Below are 17,802 nucleotides of genomic sequence, written 5' to 3'. Positions count from 1 at the left end.
CCAAGGGTGGAAAGGGGGAAGCAGTAAACTCTTTCCTGAGTCTTACGGAGGTTGGTAACCTTGTCTAGATCTTGATTTTAGGTTTTTGACCTCTACAACTGCAGGGAAAGGAACTATCAGCGTTTGAAGCCATTACATTTGCAGCAGCATGACAGTGAAATGAATATGCTGTGTAGAAGCTGATAAAGCAAGCGCTCAATAATATTTGATATGTAAATTAATAATGAGGTGACAGAGCATATTCATATCCATCAAATCGGTTTTCTGTGCTTTCCCAGCTCCCACGGGTGTTTTTGACAACAGTTTCTGAGTTAAAAACGGTATTTGCAATAAAGGTTGCTTTCACATTCTCCAAATTAAATATCAACATAATCTTATTTGCTTACTAAGAGGTGAGAAGCAGACAAACTCCACATTGCAGTTAAGATTATACCCTCTCTAAGCTGGCTTGGATTCAAGTGTTGACTGTGCCCCATGTCTAATCAAGTTGTGTCAGTGGTCTTTTTTTTTTTCATCTTTATTAACCTGAGTATTTCTTATTTACATTTTGATTGTTATTCCCTTTCCCAGTTTCCGGGCCAACATCCCCCCAACCCCTCCCTCTCCCCTTCTCTATGGGTGTTCCCCTCCCCATCAGTGGTCTTAGTAACTAATTCTTATCCAAAATACAAAAATATCTTCATGAAGATTAAATACAAATTGAAATGAAATAATAGGAATATTGCCTCACTTTCATCATGTGTCAATAAATTTATCTTTTATAATAACAGTTCTTATCATATTTGAAACTCTTTCATATGTGACTTTAGAGTCACAGATATAAACAGGCCAAGAAAACATTTTAGACATTCAAATGTTATCAGCTGATTAAACATATTCAGCTAATGTTTATACTGGAAGGAAATTTTACTGAATATTCTGCAAGTGGCTTCTATGTTGACATTTTCTGAAGCAAGAATTTTCAGTGATAAAAAATTTATCATTTGGGCTTTGAAAATCTACCAGTTGCACACAATCAAATAGAAATGTTTTCCCATTAATTTACTTGTGGTTTTTGTGGTTTTAACCACTCAAAGAAGAAAAGTGCTAAGTGAATAATGCTAAAATTTACACATGCCATTGATAACATCATTTCGTCCTGGACAAAATATCTGACTTAGAACATGGTTCGTAAATGGGAGAATGAGATTGAAAAGCAAACTAGAGTCCTCCCTTGGTAGATACAGAGACTTTAGACAAGGAATTTTCAATAAGCAGGTTTTTTTCTTTTTTCCCTTTCTTTTTTCTTTTTTCTACATATACAATGAAACATTATTTTTATTACTATTTTGGCTCAGTGTTTGTGAATTTGGCCTTGGCAAGATCCAACTCACTTCTGCATTTATGTTTGTGACTGAAAATTTACAAGTGATCTGCCTTCTATGAAGGGTTCCCTCCAGATAGGAAGGTCTCTGTAATGTCTGATTTTATAGGCTTAGGTCATTCACACTGAACCTGCTGGTACCCTGTATGCTGACATAAAATGAACACATGACTAACTTTTACTAAATTAAAGATATTTACGGAGAAATTATTAGAAATGACATTACATGCCTCTCGGGTTCACTTATGTGAAGAAGAACCTACTGAAACCATTTTAGAATGTCTCTTCTGTTTTGTGTGTATGTGTGTGTGGTTTGTTTGTTTGTTTGTTTGTTTGTTTATTTATTGTATTTTTCCATCATATAAAACATAATAATTTCAAGCAATATGTCACAGAACACCAGATATTCTTTTTTTAATAGTCACAAGTATCTCTTTTAATAGTCACAGACTCTTTTTTATATTTATTCATTTGTTTATTTTTTATTAAATTATTTTATTTATTTACATTCAAAATGTTGCTGTCCTCTCAGGTTCCTGCTCTGAGGGAGTTCTTCACCCCATGATCTCTCCCCTTTGCCTCTGAAAGGATGTTTCCCACCCACTCACTCACCCACCCACCCATCTTTACCCTTCCAGCATCAAGGGCATCAAGTTTTACAGGATTAGTCATATCCACTCCCACTGATGACAGATGAGGCAGTCCTCTTCTGCATATGTGCCAGGGCCACAGAAAATCCCATGTATGCTCTTAGGTTTGTGCTATAGTCTCAAAGGAGCTCCCAGGGTCTGTTTAGTTGACACTGTTGGTTTTCCTATGAGGTTCCTATCCCCTTTAGGTCCTTCAATCCTCCCCACAACTCTTCCAGAGGTATCTCCAACTTCTGTCCAATAGTTGGCTGTAAATACCTGCATCTGTCTCAGTCATCTGCTGGTAGACTTTCTCAGAGGACAGACACGCTAGACTTCTGTCTGCAAGCACAACATGGCATCAGTAGTAATATCGGAGTTTGCTTCCTGCCCATGGGATGGATCCTAAGTTGGGCCAGTCACTGGATGACCTTTCCTTCAGTTTCTGCTCCATTTTGTCCTGCATTTCATTTAGACAGGAACAATTCTGTGTCAAATATTTCGAAGGAAGATTGGTATCCCCATCCCTACACTGGGTACCCTGTCTATCTACTGGAGGTGATCCCTCCACTGTTTGGCATTTTAGCTTAGGTCACCCCCACCGAGTCCTGGGAGCCTTTGACTTCCCAAGTCTCTGGGACTTTCTAGAAGTTTGCCCCCAGCCCCACATCACGCCCAGCTGTCTAATTCCATTTATTTTCCTGGTCCTCTGTCCCTGTCCCATCTTCCCCCAACCTGATCCTAACCTCCTCTGCTTCCTTCCTCCCTGTCTCCCTCTGCTTTCTATGATTATTTTGTTGCCCCTTCTAAGTTCAATTGAAATGTCCTTACTTAGGCCTTCCTTCTTGTTAAACTTCTTAGGGTCTTTGGGATAGATCATAGGTATTCTATAATTTCTGGCTAATATTCACATATATTGGTGTCTATTTATTTTTAATTGCTGTTAAATTAGAACACATTCTAAAGTTTATGGATACTTCATAAAATCATTTTGTGAACATTGGATATGGAAACATAAAATTCTGATATTTGCTACACTATTCTTGAGTTATCTTTCATATCTTTGAGTACACTTAGCAAATACTCCTTTCTGAACAAACTCTTTTGCTCAGTAAGTCACTCATGGATTCACTGAGTGACTGAAAAGAACATATATTCCTCATTTCATACTATATGGAGCACCAGCATAAACGCAGGAGTCTCTGATACAAGATAGAGTGTCATTTATGTTATAACAGCAGTACAATTGCCATTTCCAGGTGAGTCTGTTGTGGTTAAAAAAATAAAATAAACACAGTGCAACTGATTCCTGCTCATACCTCTTGGTGCTTTTCTCCTGACCTCTCCCTCTGACCCTGTTGGTTGCACCATAGGAACTAGCATTAATTTATTTCAGTGCATCTATGCTGGCCCCATGGTACTCTCTAACCCAGGAGGTCCCTGAGCCATTCCAGCTTGCCATGATGCTTTGCTTTCACTCACAGTTAACTTGGCAGGTTGTTACCACCCCAGGCATACACATCCCAATTCCATGGAGGGCTTGGTGTGTCCAGCTACCACACTTTCTTCTTGAACTCAATTAAGTCACCACATGAAAAAACACACCACACAATAACCTCTGATCCAATAGATACGATGTAATTTGCCCATCTAGAAAGCACAAAATCCTGTCCGCACCCATACCTTAAAAATATTCATATCAACCTGTGTCTATGCACAGAGAAGAATCTTAACATCTACCACCATGTTCTCCCAGCTCCTCTCCTGCTCCGGCTCCTTCTCTTTCTAAAACTTTTCTCCCACCCATCCTTCCTTCTCATCCAATGACAGGCCTCGTTCTATTCTGTACCTGCCTTTCTGGATAAAGACATCAAGCTATATGAGTCAAATTTTTCTAGCATGCAAAATATTGTGGTTTGAGGATAAACCATTTGAATGACAGTCATATTTGTTGTTCTGTCTGCTGGGTACTAAGCAAGGAAGACTTGACACTGTCTCTGCTTATGCATCATATGGTGTTTTACATGTTTTCTTAGTATGAAAATATTTGGTTCCTCCTGATTGTCTCAGAAGATAAAGTCAACTGAATTCAATGAACATATGAAACTATACACTGCAGCACAGACCAGGTTCTGAGTGATAAATTCCATAGAGATTGGGTCTGAGCAGAACTTGTAGTACAGATGCCCAGAAAGGTTAGCACAACAAAACAAAACAACTGTGAGAAATGAAGATAAGCTATAGGTCTGGTAAAGGCTTCATGGTTAGAAAGTTTTTGGCCTGAGGAAATCAGAAAAGCATTTAGGAAACACCACACTTCCTTGTTCATTGGCACTTTCATGATAGAGACAGGAAAGTATTAGTGGGAGATATTAGAGTAAAAAGGTCCACTAATTCTCCTGGCTGGACCAGTGTGTGTGGAAAACGTTTTCTACGCTAACTATGTCAGCTTTCATTAAATGACTGGACTTGGCTAATACAATGTTCTCCGTTTCCAAGAAAAAGCTTTCAGATCCTTCACATCGCCCCACTGTTCTCTGTTCCTTTTGCCCGAGGAATGCTGTGTTCTCAAAAGCTGCTCCATTAGATGGTCCTGAAAATGAGAAGGACAAAGCGAAGACAGATAATGAAAAGAATGTTGGCAGGAAACACACCTCTGCCCAATTAACCCAGTACTATTTGTGAGCTATTAGGTTTTAGAGTTAAATGCAGTTAACTTTACTGATAAAAGAAAGGGAGAATGCATTCTTGAAGGCTGTAGCTGTTGATCTCTTTTTCCCCACTCACCTTTCTTTCTTTTTTTTCCCAGAGCTGAGGACCAAACCCAGGGCCTTGAGCTTTCTAGGCAAGAGCTCTACCACTGAGCTAAATCCCCAACACCCCCACTCACCTTTCTTATACACACATGCAGCACCAGAGAGAGAGAGAAAGAGAGAGAGAGAGAGAGAGCGAGCGAGCACAGGTGGGGAGGGAGAGATGGAGATGAGAGGGAGGGGGAGGGAGCATAGAAACATGGTGATAAGTAAACATCTATTGCATTCACTGTAGGATGTTACAAAATTGTCAAAGTAGTGTGCTTTACTTAGGGATAAAATGCAGGGAAAGATATGCATGGAAATATATTCTGTGTCCCAATTGTAGAAGAACTCATGAAGTCTGATTCTCATAATAATAGTCTTTATTTCCGGCTTAATAAGTCATATGTAAAAGCATAAACTATTAGAAGTACATCTAAGGAAGCACTAAATCTAAGATATAAAAGATAAAGCTGATGTCATCATTAATATCTTCAGGCTCTAAATTATTTGAGAATGTGTCAGATTCATTAGCAGAGATGACTATTATGAAAAGAATTCCCAAAGCTAAGATTGACTATTTTATAAATATTTTACAAACCCAAGTTATAACCATGATAGGGGTATGCAGATGTCCATTGGACAAAGACTCCACGAGTAGAAATCCTGACACAAAAATTGGAACCCAGTGAAGCATATGCCATCTGCGGAAGATCCGGGATTTGAGTTACATGTTTTATGGAGCGGGATGAGGAAGGAGTCATTCTGAGGAGCTGTTTGGAGAGACAAGGGAACAGAGCTTACTTTGACTAGTCTGTTGTTTGGAATGCCAGGGGATACAATGTAGTTACACACTTGTTCCGCACTGTCAGTTCTGGATCTTTGTGATTCAGAACATGATGCTATGATTCTTATTATTTTTGGTCATCTATTAAATGAGGCAAGAAGTTTTATCTTGACTGTAGGTTGAATGGACTGGTTAAATGTCCCTAAATGTCATGCTTAAATGATTTATTTCTTTTTTCTTTTTTTTCTTTTTTTTCTTTTTTTTTTTCTTTTCTTTTTTTTTTTTTTTTATTAACTTGAGTATTTCTTATATACATTTCGAGTGTTATTCCCTTTCCCGGTATCCGGGCAAACATCCCCCTGCCCCCCTCCCCTTCCTTATGGGTGTTCCCCTCCCAACCCTCCCCCCATTGCCGCCCTCCCCCCACCAGTCTAGTTCACTGGGGGTTCAGTCTTAGCAGGACCCAGGGCTTCCCCTTCCACTGGTGCTCTTACTAGGATATTCACTGCTACCTATGAGGTCAGAGTCCAGGGTCAGTCCATGTATAGTCTTTAGTTAGTGGCTTAGTCCCTGGAAGCTCTGGTTGCTTGGCATTGTTGTACATATGGGGTCTCGAGCCCCTTCAAGCTCTTCCAGTTCTTTCTCTGATTCCTTCAACGGGGGTCCTATTCTCAGTTCAGTGGTTTGCTGCTGGCATTCGCCTCTGTATTTGCTGTATTCTGGCTGTGCCTCTCAGGAGCGATCTACATCCGGCTCCTGTCGGTCTGCACTTCTTTGCTTCATCCATTTAAATGATTTATTTCTAGGCTGACGGTACGAGGAGATAGCACGTTTTGAAGAATGAATATATATATATATATATATATATATATATATGTTAGCTACATAGTTTATGACATTTCATGATAACAGTGTGAAGGACCAAGGCAGTTGTGAATTTAGAGGACGATTAAGCGATAAGTTTGGCTAAAACACTTCTCACTGTGTCCAAAGTAAGGGAACAATGTTTTCCCTCTTTTTTCAATATCCTTTCTTCAGTGATCTAGTGATTTTGTGAACTTCTGACTAGAATCTCTCGCCTGTCGCGAACTTTCTATCTTATCTCCATTCTTTCCAGGTATTTCCTGACCACTATTCAATGGCACACTATAGTCATAGTCTAACGAAAGATGCATGTCTGAGTTAGTGATTTGCTTGAAAAATTCTTTTCTCTGATGCAAGATGGACCTATAGAGATGTTATGAACTTTATAGGTAAAAGTTAATAAAATGGAAAGCCTGTAGTGTAGGAAGATAATGTCTAGTTTAAACAGCAAAGGTAAAAAAACCAGGAAAACAGCATACAGAAGAACAAATGCCACTGTTTATCTACATATGGAGAATTAAAAAAAATGCACACATTCCCTACACATCTGCCCTATGTCTTTTGATTTCTCGTCAGAGATAGACTCCTGTTTGAAACTTGAGACTACAATGTAATGTTTACTATGTGCTTAGTGTTGAGCAAAGACAAGCCCATTTTGGAATTCTAGTGGCTGTCTATTCAGTGTTAGCTTCTAGATATAAAGATAGCTGATTGTCTGTTCATTGGTATCTTCTAGATCAAAACATAGGCTAATTTTTGTCCTTTCTCAGGCTTACTTGTCAGTTTTTCATTTTTAAACACAATTCAGATGTGCTAGTTTTCCCTAAGCCCAAAGGACATTAAGAATTTTTCATATTGCATAGTATAAATCCAAGTAAAGCTAAATGTTGTTACCATTAAATGTATCAAGTAAATCTGCAATTAAACATTTTTTAAATTTTCAATTTCTCAGATCCTCAATTGTGATATTCTGTTTTCTTTAAGGCTGGGTTTTTGTTCCCATTCTCTTCTTTGTTTCCACACACTTTTTAAAAAATTATTGCCATGTATGGTTTGAAGATGACCCTAAGGATGCAAGGTTAGTAATATGAGCCACGGCATCATAGTTCATAAATCTAAATTCTTGTTTTCCAGCATATTAGATGTTTGACCTTGGCAAACCACTTAAATTCTTTGTACAACACATTCTTATTCTCTAAAATAGAGATAAATAAATTTTCTTACTATAAGGATCAAATAATATTCTGAAAAGTATTACATGATCTTAGGCTAATGTTCCAAGGCATCTTATTACGATTTCTATTTTGCATTTTTAAAATTATATGTGGCATCTTCTAAAGTCTGATGCCTTCTTCTTGTTCTATGACTAAATTTACCAATTTTTAAATATCTATCATTTAAACCCAGGTTGAATGAAGCCTTTTTCAGTCAGTCACCAAGAATAGCTCCATGTGCTTTGTCTTTTGAGGCTGAGAGTGGAAATGTCATTGTCTGTCAATATACATCATGATTTCTCTTAGCAGAAAGTTCTCTTAGTCTTCAAGGTTTTTATCTCTATGCATAAACATTCCTTGGGTTATTGTCATTGTTGTTGTTGTCGTTGTTGTTGCTGTTTTTTAATATTTTCTGAAACCAATGAATGCTATGTCTATGTACTATCTGTCTTGAGTCCTTTGCATGTGGAAGAATGTTTCAAACATCGTAAGATCAGAAGGTGTTTGTTGAGAAATATCTCTTAAAAATCATTTCACATTTTACCCTCATTGTCTTTCATTAAGAAAGAATAACTTTTGGTAAAAAAAAAAAGAAGGAAGTAGAAAATATGTCAAATGATTTATTTACTTATCAGGGACTCTTGAGCTAACAGAGATTTCTTTTTCCCTGTGATGTGTTCCACTTCTGAACTTGGGCTCTAGGACAGGTCACGCATCTAGGCATGTTGACAAGTGAGGAAACAAGAGTGATTAGGATTTGTTATCACTCCTAACCATAGGTTTGCAGTTTGAATCATATATAGATGTCCATTCTCTACAACTCTTAAAGATGGTTGTGAGGATGTGGCCCATACATATACAGCCATCCAATTAGACAAGATGGATGAAGCAAAGAAGTGCAGGCCGACAGGAGCCGGATGTAGATCTCTCCTGAGAGACACAGCCAGAATACAGCAAATACAGAGGCGAATGCCAGCAGCAAACCACTGAACTGAGAACAGGACCCCTGTTGAAGGAATCAGAGAAAGAACTAGAAGAGCTCGAAGGGGCTCGAGATCCCTTATGAACAACAATGCCCAGCAACCAGAGCTTCCAGGGACTAAGCCACTACCTAAAGACTATACATGGACTGACCCTGGACTCTGACCTCATAGGTAGCAGTGAATATCCTAGTAAGAGCACCAGTGGAAGGGGAAGCCCTGGGTCCTGCTAAGACTGAACTCCCAGTGAACTAGATTGTTGGGGGGATGGTGGCAATGGGGGGAGGATAGGGAGGGAAACACCCATAAAGAAGGGGAGGGGGAGGGATTAGGGGGATGTTTGCCCGGAAACCGGGAAAGGGAATAACACTCGAAATGTAAATAAGAAATACTCAAGTTAATAAAAAAAAGATGGTTGTGAGGGTGGGTTATGGAAAGGTGATAGTACCCAATGGGAGGAGAACCCATCTTACATGGGTGTGACCAATATTAGATTTCCTATTCTCCAGTGGATGTCTCCATATCCGTGTGTATGTAGGCAGCATTCATTGAACTTAGTGGGTTATCAAAAAAGAGGAATGGAGGAAAAAAAGGAATGAATGAATGGTTCTGGGGGTCTCTAAAATCACCAGGCCTGGTAAATTAACAATCTCTGTGAGGCAAGAAAGAAGATTGTTTCAACAGAACTCAGTAGCTGTGTTGGTTAAAACTTCTAGAGTCTGACATGGGGTAGGTTATTTTAGGCATATTTAAGTACAGTAAAAATGGTGGGGATTCCTGTGTAATATTATCTCATATTTCCAGTAATAATTACACTGACACTCTTCTCAAAGGACATGTAATTTCTTCCATGATAATGGGTGTTATAGGTAGGCTATATGTGTTGTCTTATAGGCTTAGAGGAGGATCTGGTATGGTTTGTGTCATACAGAGAGCATAGAAGTCATTGGGGCTATCAACCACTTCTGGTCTTATTTGAGGGAACATGTGGGAGCTCCTGGCCATAGAAATAGCCCAAAGGTCATCTGAACTATTACCCACTGCTATTCTCAACCTTCTAGGTGCAAAGCAGCTTTTTTGTGAAGAGACAACACTGGATAGCTAACATGTCTGCTTCCAGTACTACATACCGGTGAGTAGAAGGACCTTTTGTGCTTCTGATCGAAAGGAAGGAAGGGAGGAAAAAAAGAAGGAAGGAAGGAAGGAAGGAAGGAAAGAAAGAAGGAAGGAAGGAAGGAAGGAAAGAAAACAGAAAGGAAGAAAGGAGGGAGGGAGGCAGAGAAGGAGGGAAGGAAATTAGTGAAACAGCAGAAGAAGGAAAAGGAGGAAGAAGAGGAGAAAGAGGAAGAAGAGGAGGAGGTGGAGGAAGAGAAAGAGGAAGAGGAGGAAATTTAGAGGCTGCTATAGATAAATAAACTAAGAAAAGTTTGTTTTCTGTCATGGAAATTTTTTCTCTAGGGATTTCTCTCTTCTTTCTATTTATTGTAACTCAGTATATACTTTTACTGAAAAGCACAATTAGGTCTAGGAGAAATCGCTGGACCCTTGTCTGTTTAGGATCCATGAACCCAGCTACTTGTTGATATTTGTATAAAAAGATTTGCAGATCAAAATGGAAACCCCAAAAGAGAATCATGAGAAAAATAGGCTGAGAGCTGTAGATTGTTCAGTACCTAAGGACAAGTGTTGCTGTTACAGAGGAGACATTCAGATCCAAGAACTCAGAGAACCCATGTGGTAGCCCACAATAGACTCAAACTCCAGCTCCACGGAATCCAATACCTTTTCCAAGTTCCCTAAGCAATAGCAGGCAAGTGCATGGTCTTAATGAATACACGAAAACAGGCACTTATATATCCTAAACATTAATTAATTAATTAATTAATTAATATATTGAAATGTATAGGCTTTGCAACTATATGTTAAAATCAGTGAAAACATTGTTTTTATTACATTATAAACAATCCTAACTGTAAGGAGTAAATAATTTCATGAATTTTATTTCTGTTTTTTGAGAACTTTGTATATGAGTGTTGTATTTATAGCATTCCCCCTTTTCTCTCTCCTTCCTGCAACTTCTCTTATGGCTCCTTATCAAATCTATCATCTTTTATTCTTTAGTTTATATCATTATAGTTTTACACCCACATGATACCACACAAACAGACACACAAATACATATATACACACACATGTATAAATACAGCCTAATAGATTCATTTAGTCTTGGTCAGATGTATATGTATTGTTTAGGACTGATAGATTTAATATCAGTCGATCATTATTCATGAAAGTCAAAGGAAAATGATGACAGCTCCCTTCTTTTTCTTTGCATGTCTCTTAAATATTACTAAGGACTTGCTTTAAAATAAGAGAAAATAAGATAAACACACACACACATAAACACATGCATAATCACTGCCACTAAAATACATATATAGATAAAGGTGATGAAATTAAAACCTATAACAGAATAGTTTGATTAAAGTTTATTGTCCAAATAAGGATAAATAAGTTATAATTACTTTTATTGTTATTGTAAACAAATGCCTTTGGGGAACTGGTAAGGAAGGGTTTCTTTTGCCCATGGAGCTTTCTTCCCCCTGAGCCATCAGAAGCTAAAACCATCTGTATTTAATCTTGCATTGGGATAGATAAAATTGTAGTTCATCTTCCCTTCTTCTCCAGTGATTAATGGAAACACTCCGTTGTCCAGGCCCTTCATGCTGAGTAAATGGTTTGTGATTACAACTATAATTTGAATATTTAAATGTAGGCATAAGAGACACACTGGAAAATAAAGTATGCAACAAATGTAGCTAAATGAATAAATGAGACAATGTTCAAAATCACTGAGAGAAAGCAAAACCAAGGACTTTTCTTGTTCCTCTTAAAAAACAATTTAATGACTTAAGGAGAAAAGAAAGCAGATATCCATGGTGCCAGGGAGAATCCAAGAAGAGAATACAATCTGGTAAATTTTACTTGTGTATATTTAATACGTTGCATTCTACCAAAAGGATAAATATGACATGCCAAAACCACTTTTATTCCAACTTTCCTTAGGAAATAATTTGGTCCTTAATGACACTCCCAGATTTATTTGTATGTGGTTTATGGCAACATAAAGGGATTGAATGGCATAGGTAAATATGGAGAGAGCAAAGCTGGCTTCTCAGGCCAGAGGAAGTGTGCATCAGCCAAATGAGCTTGTAAAAGTCGTTGCAAGGCATTGTCCAGAGAGCTTCAAATTACTGTGTCTCTGAGCCCAGAGATCATTTTAGAAGACTCTGTAAAACCAGTAATGTGGGATTTTTTTTTTCAGTTCTTTCCTTGAAAATAGACTTCTGTGTCTCTGCTTCTCAGAAATACCAACCCACACACTCTACAAATTTCTTGGATTTATTCTTTTAATATTGACAGAAGGATAGCATTGCATAAGTCAGCTAAAGCACTGTGATCTCTGACTGACCTAGTCACCGGTGCTGCCAGTCCAATATATAAATAAACAAAGCCAACAGAATAACAAACTTATGCCCTGTGAGACTTGACAAAACCTTGAAATTAAGGCTTTAATTGTTGCTAAGTGAATTGCCCTCAGGCAGAGTTAGAAGGGAAAATGATTTTCTTCAGGAAAATGTATAAAGCTAGAGAGAAAGATTCTTTGCTTCAGTCCTCCTATCTAAGTAACTTCCACTTTCTAGTCATACGTATACAAGGCCACTTCTCCTGTCTCCACTGCTACTGCCTCCCTCAAAGCTGACATTTCCCATTTCTCCTCAGAGTTCCCCTACTTCTACGACCCATCACAGAAGGTGCCTTTACATCCCATTTTCTACTTATTCCTCCCTTACCTCAGACATCTGTGAACAGGACCACATTGCTCGGCCATATCCTTGCGTAGGAAAGTTCAAGACAATCTCCTAATTCTCTGGAATAGGCCCAAAAGTCTTACTTTTTACAGTCTTCATCCCTCTGGTCAGACATTGTTTAAAGTGGACCTTTTAGGTTTTGGAGATGGCAGAGTCGGAAAGAGCAATTACTACGCAAACGTAAGGACCAAAGTTTGAAGTGCATTACCCATTTAAATAGTTGGGCATGGCCACCTGAGCCTGTAATTCAGGTTTTCAGTACATAAGCAGAAGGAGGGCAGAGACTATAGCTCGATTAAATAATGCAAAGACTGATAGCAGCAGAGGAACACATCCAGAAACTTCTTAGAATTTCTTCAGGGGACTGTTACAGGTTTACGTACATTTCCACATGTGCTCAAATACCATATACCAAGAATAGCCTTCTTTAGTCATGTCTAAGGAAGCAGCCTTTATCATGATCTGCTTTATGGCCATGATTTCTCCTTGAAATAATTTCATATTATTTTTTATTTGTTCTTTCATTAGACTTTCTGCTCCATGAAGTTTGAGAGTTTATCTTGTTTACATCTGCCCACATGGAAACAGGGTTGATGTTTTACCTTCGATTGGACAATTATCCTTTTTATAATTTTGTAAAAGTCCTTCAAGTGTTTTCTCTTCCAACAAACCCCTAAAGCACCAATCCATGCATCACTAACCATAGATCTTTATTCTCCAAAAAATGACATCAAAAGAATAAGTTAATATTTTGTGTAAAGTTTACAATGTAAACATTGCCAAAATCAAGCCTATGAAGGAGGTGTGAGATTTTCATTCTCATCCAAGAATAACAACTTATTTAAAATGTAGGAATTTTATTTTTATGCTATTGACACATTAATAGGAGACAAGCAGAAACCTAGTCATAACAGGAAGCATAGACACAGCAAGGTGGACACAGTTGCTCCATTGGAAACGTGTGGAGTCCTGGACCTCAGACCATGTACACAGTATTCAAAGGGTGGCTCTTCTTTTAGTTATTGAAAATATGACTGCTGCGTTTGCTTCTAAATTTATTCATTCATCGTGTGGGATCAGGTTTACTTGAAGATTCAAAAATATATTCAGAAACATGCACCTTTTCAGTATAAATGAAGAAATGAGGACCCATGCTCCTGTCTTATACACATTAACACTTGGAAACATACAGTCTCCTCCTCTGACTCATAAATTCCAACTACTGCTTTCACTAGTTTTAAAAGCATTGCTACCTTTAAAACCATTTTTTTTCTTTTTAAAACATTGTTTCGAGAGTAATTCAACATTGATAACAGAAAGCAAAAAAGTGAAGAAAACTTTGTTCCTCCCTCTGACTCCCCTCCTTTACTTTTTATTCTACAACTCTTGGCCTTTCCAGGTAGATCAGTGTCCTTGGTTAATAGAGTCATCTTTAGTTTTGAGAAGTAGGAATATTCAGATATAAAGTTAACTAAGAGAGACACGTTATAGATTTCTTGGCAAGGCAGGTCTATAATACAGCGTTTCTTTGGGACACATTATTGGCTTTTTTCTACAGATTTTCTTGGTACCATTTTCTAAAGTAAAACCTCTGATGGGCAGTTCAGAAGCAAATTGAGATCTGGCATTACTGCCTTTCACAGGCCACCGGTGCCCAGTGCCTCCCTCCGGATGCCGAGTGCAGGATAGAGCGTCACGGATGTCACCTTCAGAGTGAAGAATGGCAGCTGATTTTGTTGTTAACAGGAGTGCTATTATAATAACTTCATACCTCAGTTGGAGCAGTGAGACCAGGCACAATTATAGAATACTTTAGCTAAGCAGATGTGCCTCAATTCTTTGTAGAGATTACTCAATTCTTTCAAAACTCAAGAGCAGGAATGACTTTCTCATAATATTAGACTTGGGAAATCAAGGCAGAACATCAGCACTTTTTGCCCTGAAAACTTTATGCCAGCTTGTTATGCTGCATGGGGAGAAATATTCACAACTCATAATAGTGCTATTACTCACAGAGAGGACAATGATCTGGAAAATGGGCATAGATTACTGAGGAACATTCAGTCAGGAATGTTCATCCAGGCCAACAGCAGGTGAAGACTTGTGGAGTTGCAGAATGGGATGCACGGAGAACACTGGCATTCTACAAATATAGTGCAAATATAGAGTGGTCTTCCTGAAAAAGTTACAGTACAGCCGAGTTCAGGGTCTGTGAGGGGACATAGGTTTAGGTTTTGATACCCAAAGTGGGATGGTCAGAACACAAAGCATCCTTTAGATAGGGCAATGGATCTGATTATAGCTCTCAGCCTCAGTCAGTTCGTCCTGACGTTTGCAACTTTGTCTCTGGAATGAAAGGGAACACCCTGGCCAGTAGTTTCCTATCTTAAATCTGGTACCCTCCAGAAAAACAGGCCCTACTTGGTGAAATATTGATGTACTCTTGTAGTAGGAGAACATAGTTTCTGATGAAATTTGTGCTGAGACTCAGTGATTTTCCATACACTCCACTTGGGCATTTAAGCATCCAGAAAATAGTGATTGTGAACCTGCAAGTTTCTGCTTAGGGAAAAAAAATAGGTTTTCTAAGGAGGAGCGAACATTTCCAAGTTAATTTTATTCCTTCATTATCAATTTTTAGTAGAAAAGCTTTTTGTGCATTTAACCTCCTAGTTCATAATAAATTAAGCATATGTTTACTTAAAAATTCAATAAGAATGCAGAATATTCATATCATTTATAAAAGGATAAAGGAGGAAGAAATTTTCCAACTTGTGGCTAGGATTTGACAAGGTCAGTTCCGTGCCTGTTGCAAAAGTTGGAAACTTCAGTTAGGATCCCCAGGACCCATATAAAAATGCCAGATGTAGTTGTGCATATTTGTAACCTCAATGTGTTGGACAAAGGGGTTGAGACAGGTCGAGCTTGCTAGCCAGCCTGTCTATCCAGCTGGAGAGCACCAGGTTCATCTGTAGTACAAGGAACACACACACGCACACATGCACACACCTGCGCGCGTGCGCGCGCGCGCGCGCGCACACACACACACACACACACACACACACACACACACACACACACACATACACACACACACCAATCAACAGGCATTGCTGTTACTTTGGTACTTTTGGGAGATTTTTTTTTGGGTGCCTCACTCCTAGCTTTGGGTGCTTATAATGGTCTTTAGTTTTCCTTCACTCGTTGTGGGATCAGACCAGTGTCTACTTCTGTTGCAAGTTATTCATTATGTACACTTCTGTGTCTCTGTGTCGTTACATGATTTCTTATAAGAACAATAAGCACTTGATTTTGGATATGTCTTCCATTAATCTGACCTTATCTTAACTTGATTATTTTTTACAACTAATTCTATGTCCAACATGGTTCCCGGTCCTTCCATTTATCAGCACAGGGTCTAGAACTACAGAATATGTTTTGGGAAGGACAATTTAACTTGTCACACACATTTACACTCCTCATTTACATATAACATTGAGATACTTCTACCTGAAAAGAAGTGGTTTTGTTTTTTTGTTTTTGGTTTTTTTTTTGTTTGTTTTTTGTTTTTTTGTTTTTTTTTTTTTTTACTCCAGATGTTTTGTTTTTCAAGGCAGAAAGGGTATAGAGTGTAGAAAAACACCGACCATGGAAATCACCCATGTTACTTCTTAAAATATGAAGCTGATTATAATTCTGTGAAACTTGTATCTAATGTTTGGAAAGTAGACAAGTAAAGAATTAGCAGTAACCATTCACGAGTCTTTTTTCTCAATTACAAACCCCTGATTCTGCTTACTTTCTTAACGAAAAACATGTGCACAGAAAAGAAAAAGAAAAATCCATAATTCTAATTAAGATTAGTGGCATTCATGTGTGCTACCCCATGGGAAATTGATCTAGGTTGCTGCTCCTCTGGGCTTCCTCACCTCTATAAATTCCAGGTAGGCTTACTTCCTGCCCTGGGAAGCAAAAGCCACTCTTGAGAACGTAACTCATTTGTAAGGTATTTCCAGAACAGAAGAAAAGTTGTGCCAAATGTTGCAAATCATACATGATCTCTGCCATGAGACCCTCAAATGATTTCATTTACAAGCGAGTAAAGCTAACTGTAATGTGAGCTGCAGGCCTTCAGGAAGATCTGTGTACATTTTGTTTCGCTGAACTGCGGAGGCTCAGACATCAGAGGGTAGGTGCCAGTTATATTTGTTGGGACTTCCACACATTTCTTACTGCAAAAAGGAATGTACAATGTTTAACCATCAGGCAATGACAGGCTACAATTTTATCTTCCAGTGGCCATGAAAAGTAAGTTTAAATATGTCTATGGTAATTTGACCTATTATAAATTAGGTAAAAGAATTTAAAAATGTTCTTGTTAGTAGATGAGAGGCACAGAAAAAGTTTTAATGCACCAAGGATTAAGAATCAAACTTTCCTAGATAGAGTAAAGAATGGTTTTAGCAAACAAAAACATATGGGCTATAAATAACACTGCATTGGTAAATATCTAGGTCAATTTTTGGAGAAAATTAAGATAGCATGTCAGATATGACTTACGTATTACTGTAGCTCTTCAGACACATTCATTTTTCTTTTCACTGATGAGAGGGCCAGAGTGTGAACTCTAACCAACGTTCTGAAACCATAATCCTATTCAAATATTATTTACCTCTCACCTGAGTATCCTTGTGCTGTGGTGACCAGACCCACATAGCTTTTAGCATAAATATCTCAACTTGGAAAATCCATCAGTTCCAGGCACACTAAAACAATTCACCTTCTGACGTTGGCCCCTGTGATGTGAGCCACAGCGGGATGCAGTTAAGAGTGTACTAAACACTGTCTGTGCATTGGGTAATGAAGGAGGAAGGGGACTCTAAAGAATGGGGTAATTTTGATCTAATAGAAACTTTGAGGTGAGTAGCACATTATTTGTCCTTTGTTCTTCAGGACTCTTTGCCCTGGAATAATTTGTGTAGTTTCCCTAAAGATAGTACCCATAGAACTTAGCACTCACTTCCATCACAATGAAGATATCTCGAATTGAATTTGACACTTCCTTACATCTGTGGACAGAATGTCCCCACTACCACTGCTCATTCCCCAAGGTGGTGATGTTGAGACAGGTATATTTATTTAGGGAACTAAACCATAAGTGCGAATCCTTCATGGATAGCATTCACGCTATTGAAAGAAACTGTAGGGATACACAGTCATGCTTTCTACTATGTGAGTACAGGACGGGAGAGCAAACATGTGAATCAGAATGGGACTCCTCACAAAACAGTAAATCTA

General features: G+C 38.3%; 1 long non-coding RNA gene across 2 annotated transcripts in view; it reads right to left on the bottom strand.

Moving 5' to 3' along the window:
* Positions 1 to 2,738: 2,738 nt before the first annotated feature.
* LOC102549466 (uncharacterized) overlaps positions 2,739 to 17,802 on the bottom strand; it is an 86,267-nt gene continuing 71,203 nt past the window's right edge. Inside the window, exons 1-2 of one of the 2 annotated variants that reach the window (XR_015622530.1) lie at positions 12,487 to 12,736; positions 2,739 to 4,585 (exon numbers count right to left, since the gene is read on the bottom strand). This is a non-coding gene — a long non-coding RNA (uncharacterized LOC102549466). Of the gene's footprint in view, positions 4,586 to 12,486; positions 12,737 to 17,802 lie in introns of those variants that run through there. The other variant, XR_015622529.1, reaches the window with a different exon arrangement.

The sequence above is a fragment of the Rattus norvegicus genome, chromosome 6 (genome assembly GCF_021556685.1).
Source record: "Rattus norvegicus strain SHRSP/BbbUtx chromosome 6, alternate assembly SHRSP_T2T, whole genome shotgun sequence".
Lineage (NCBI taxonomy): Eukaryota > Metazoa > Chordata > Mammalia > Rodentia > Muridae > Rattus > Rattus norvegicus.
This window is presented reverse-complemented; position numbering and strand designations above follow the sequence as displayed.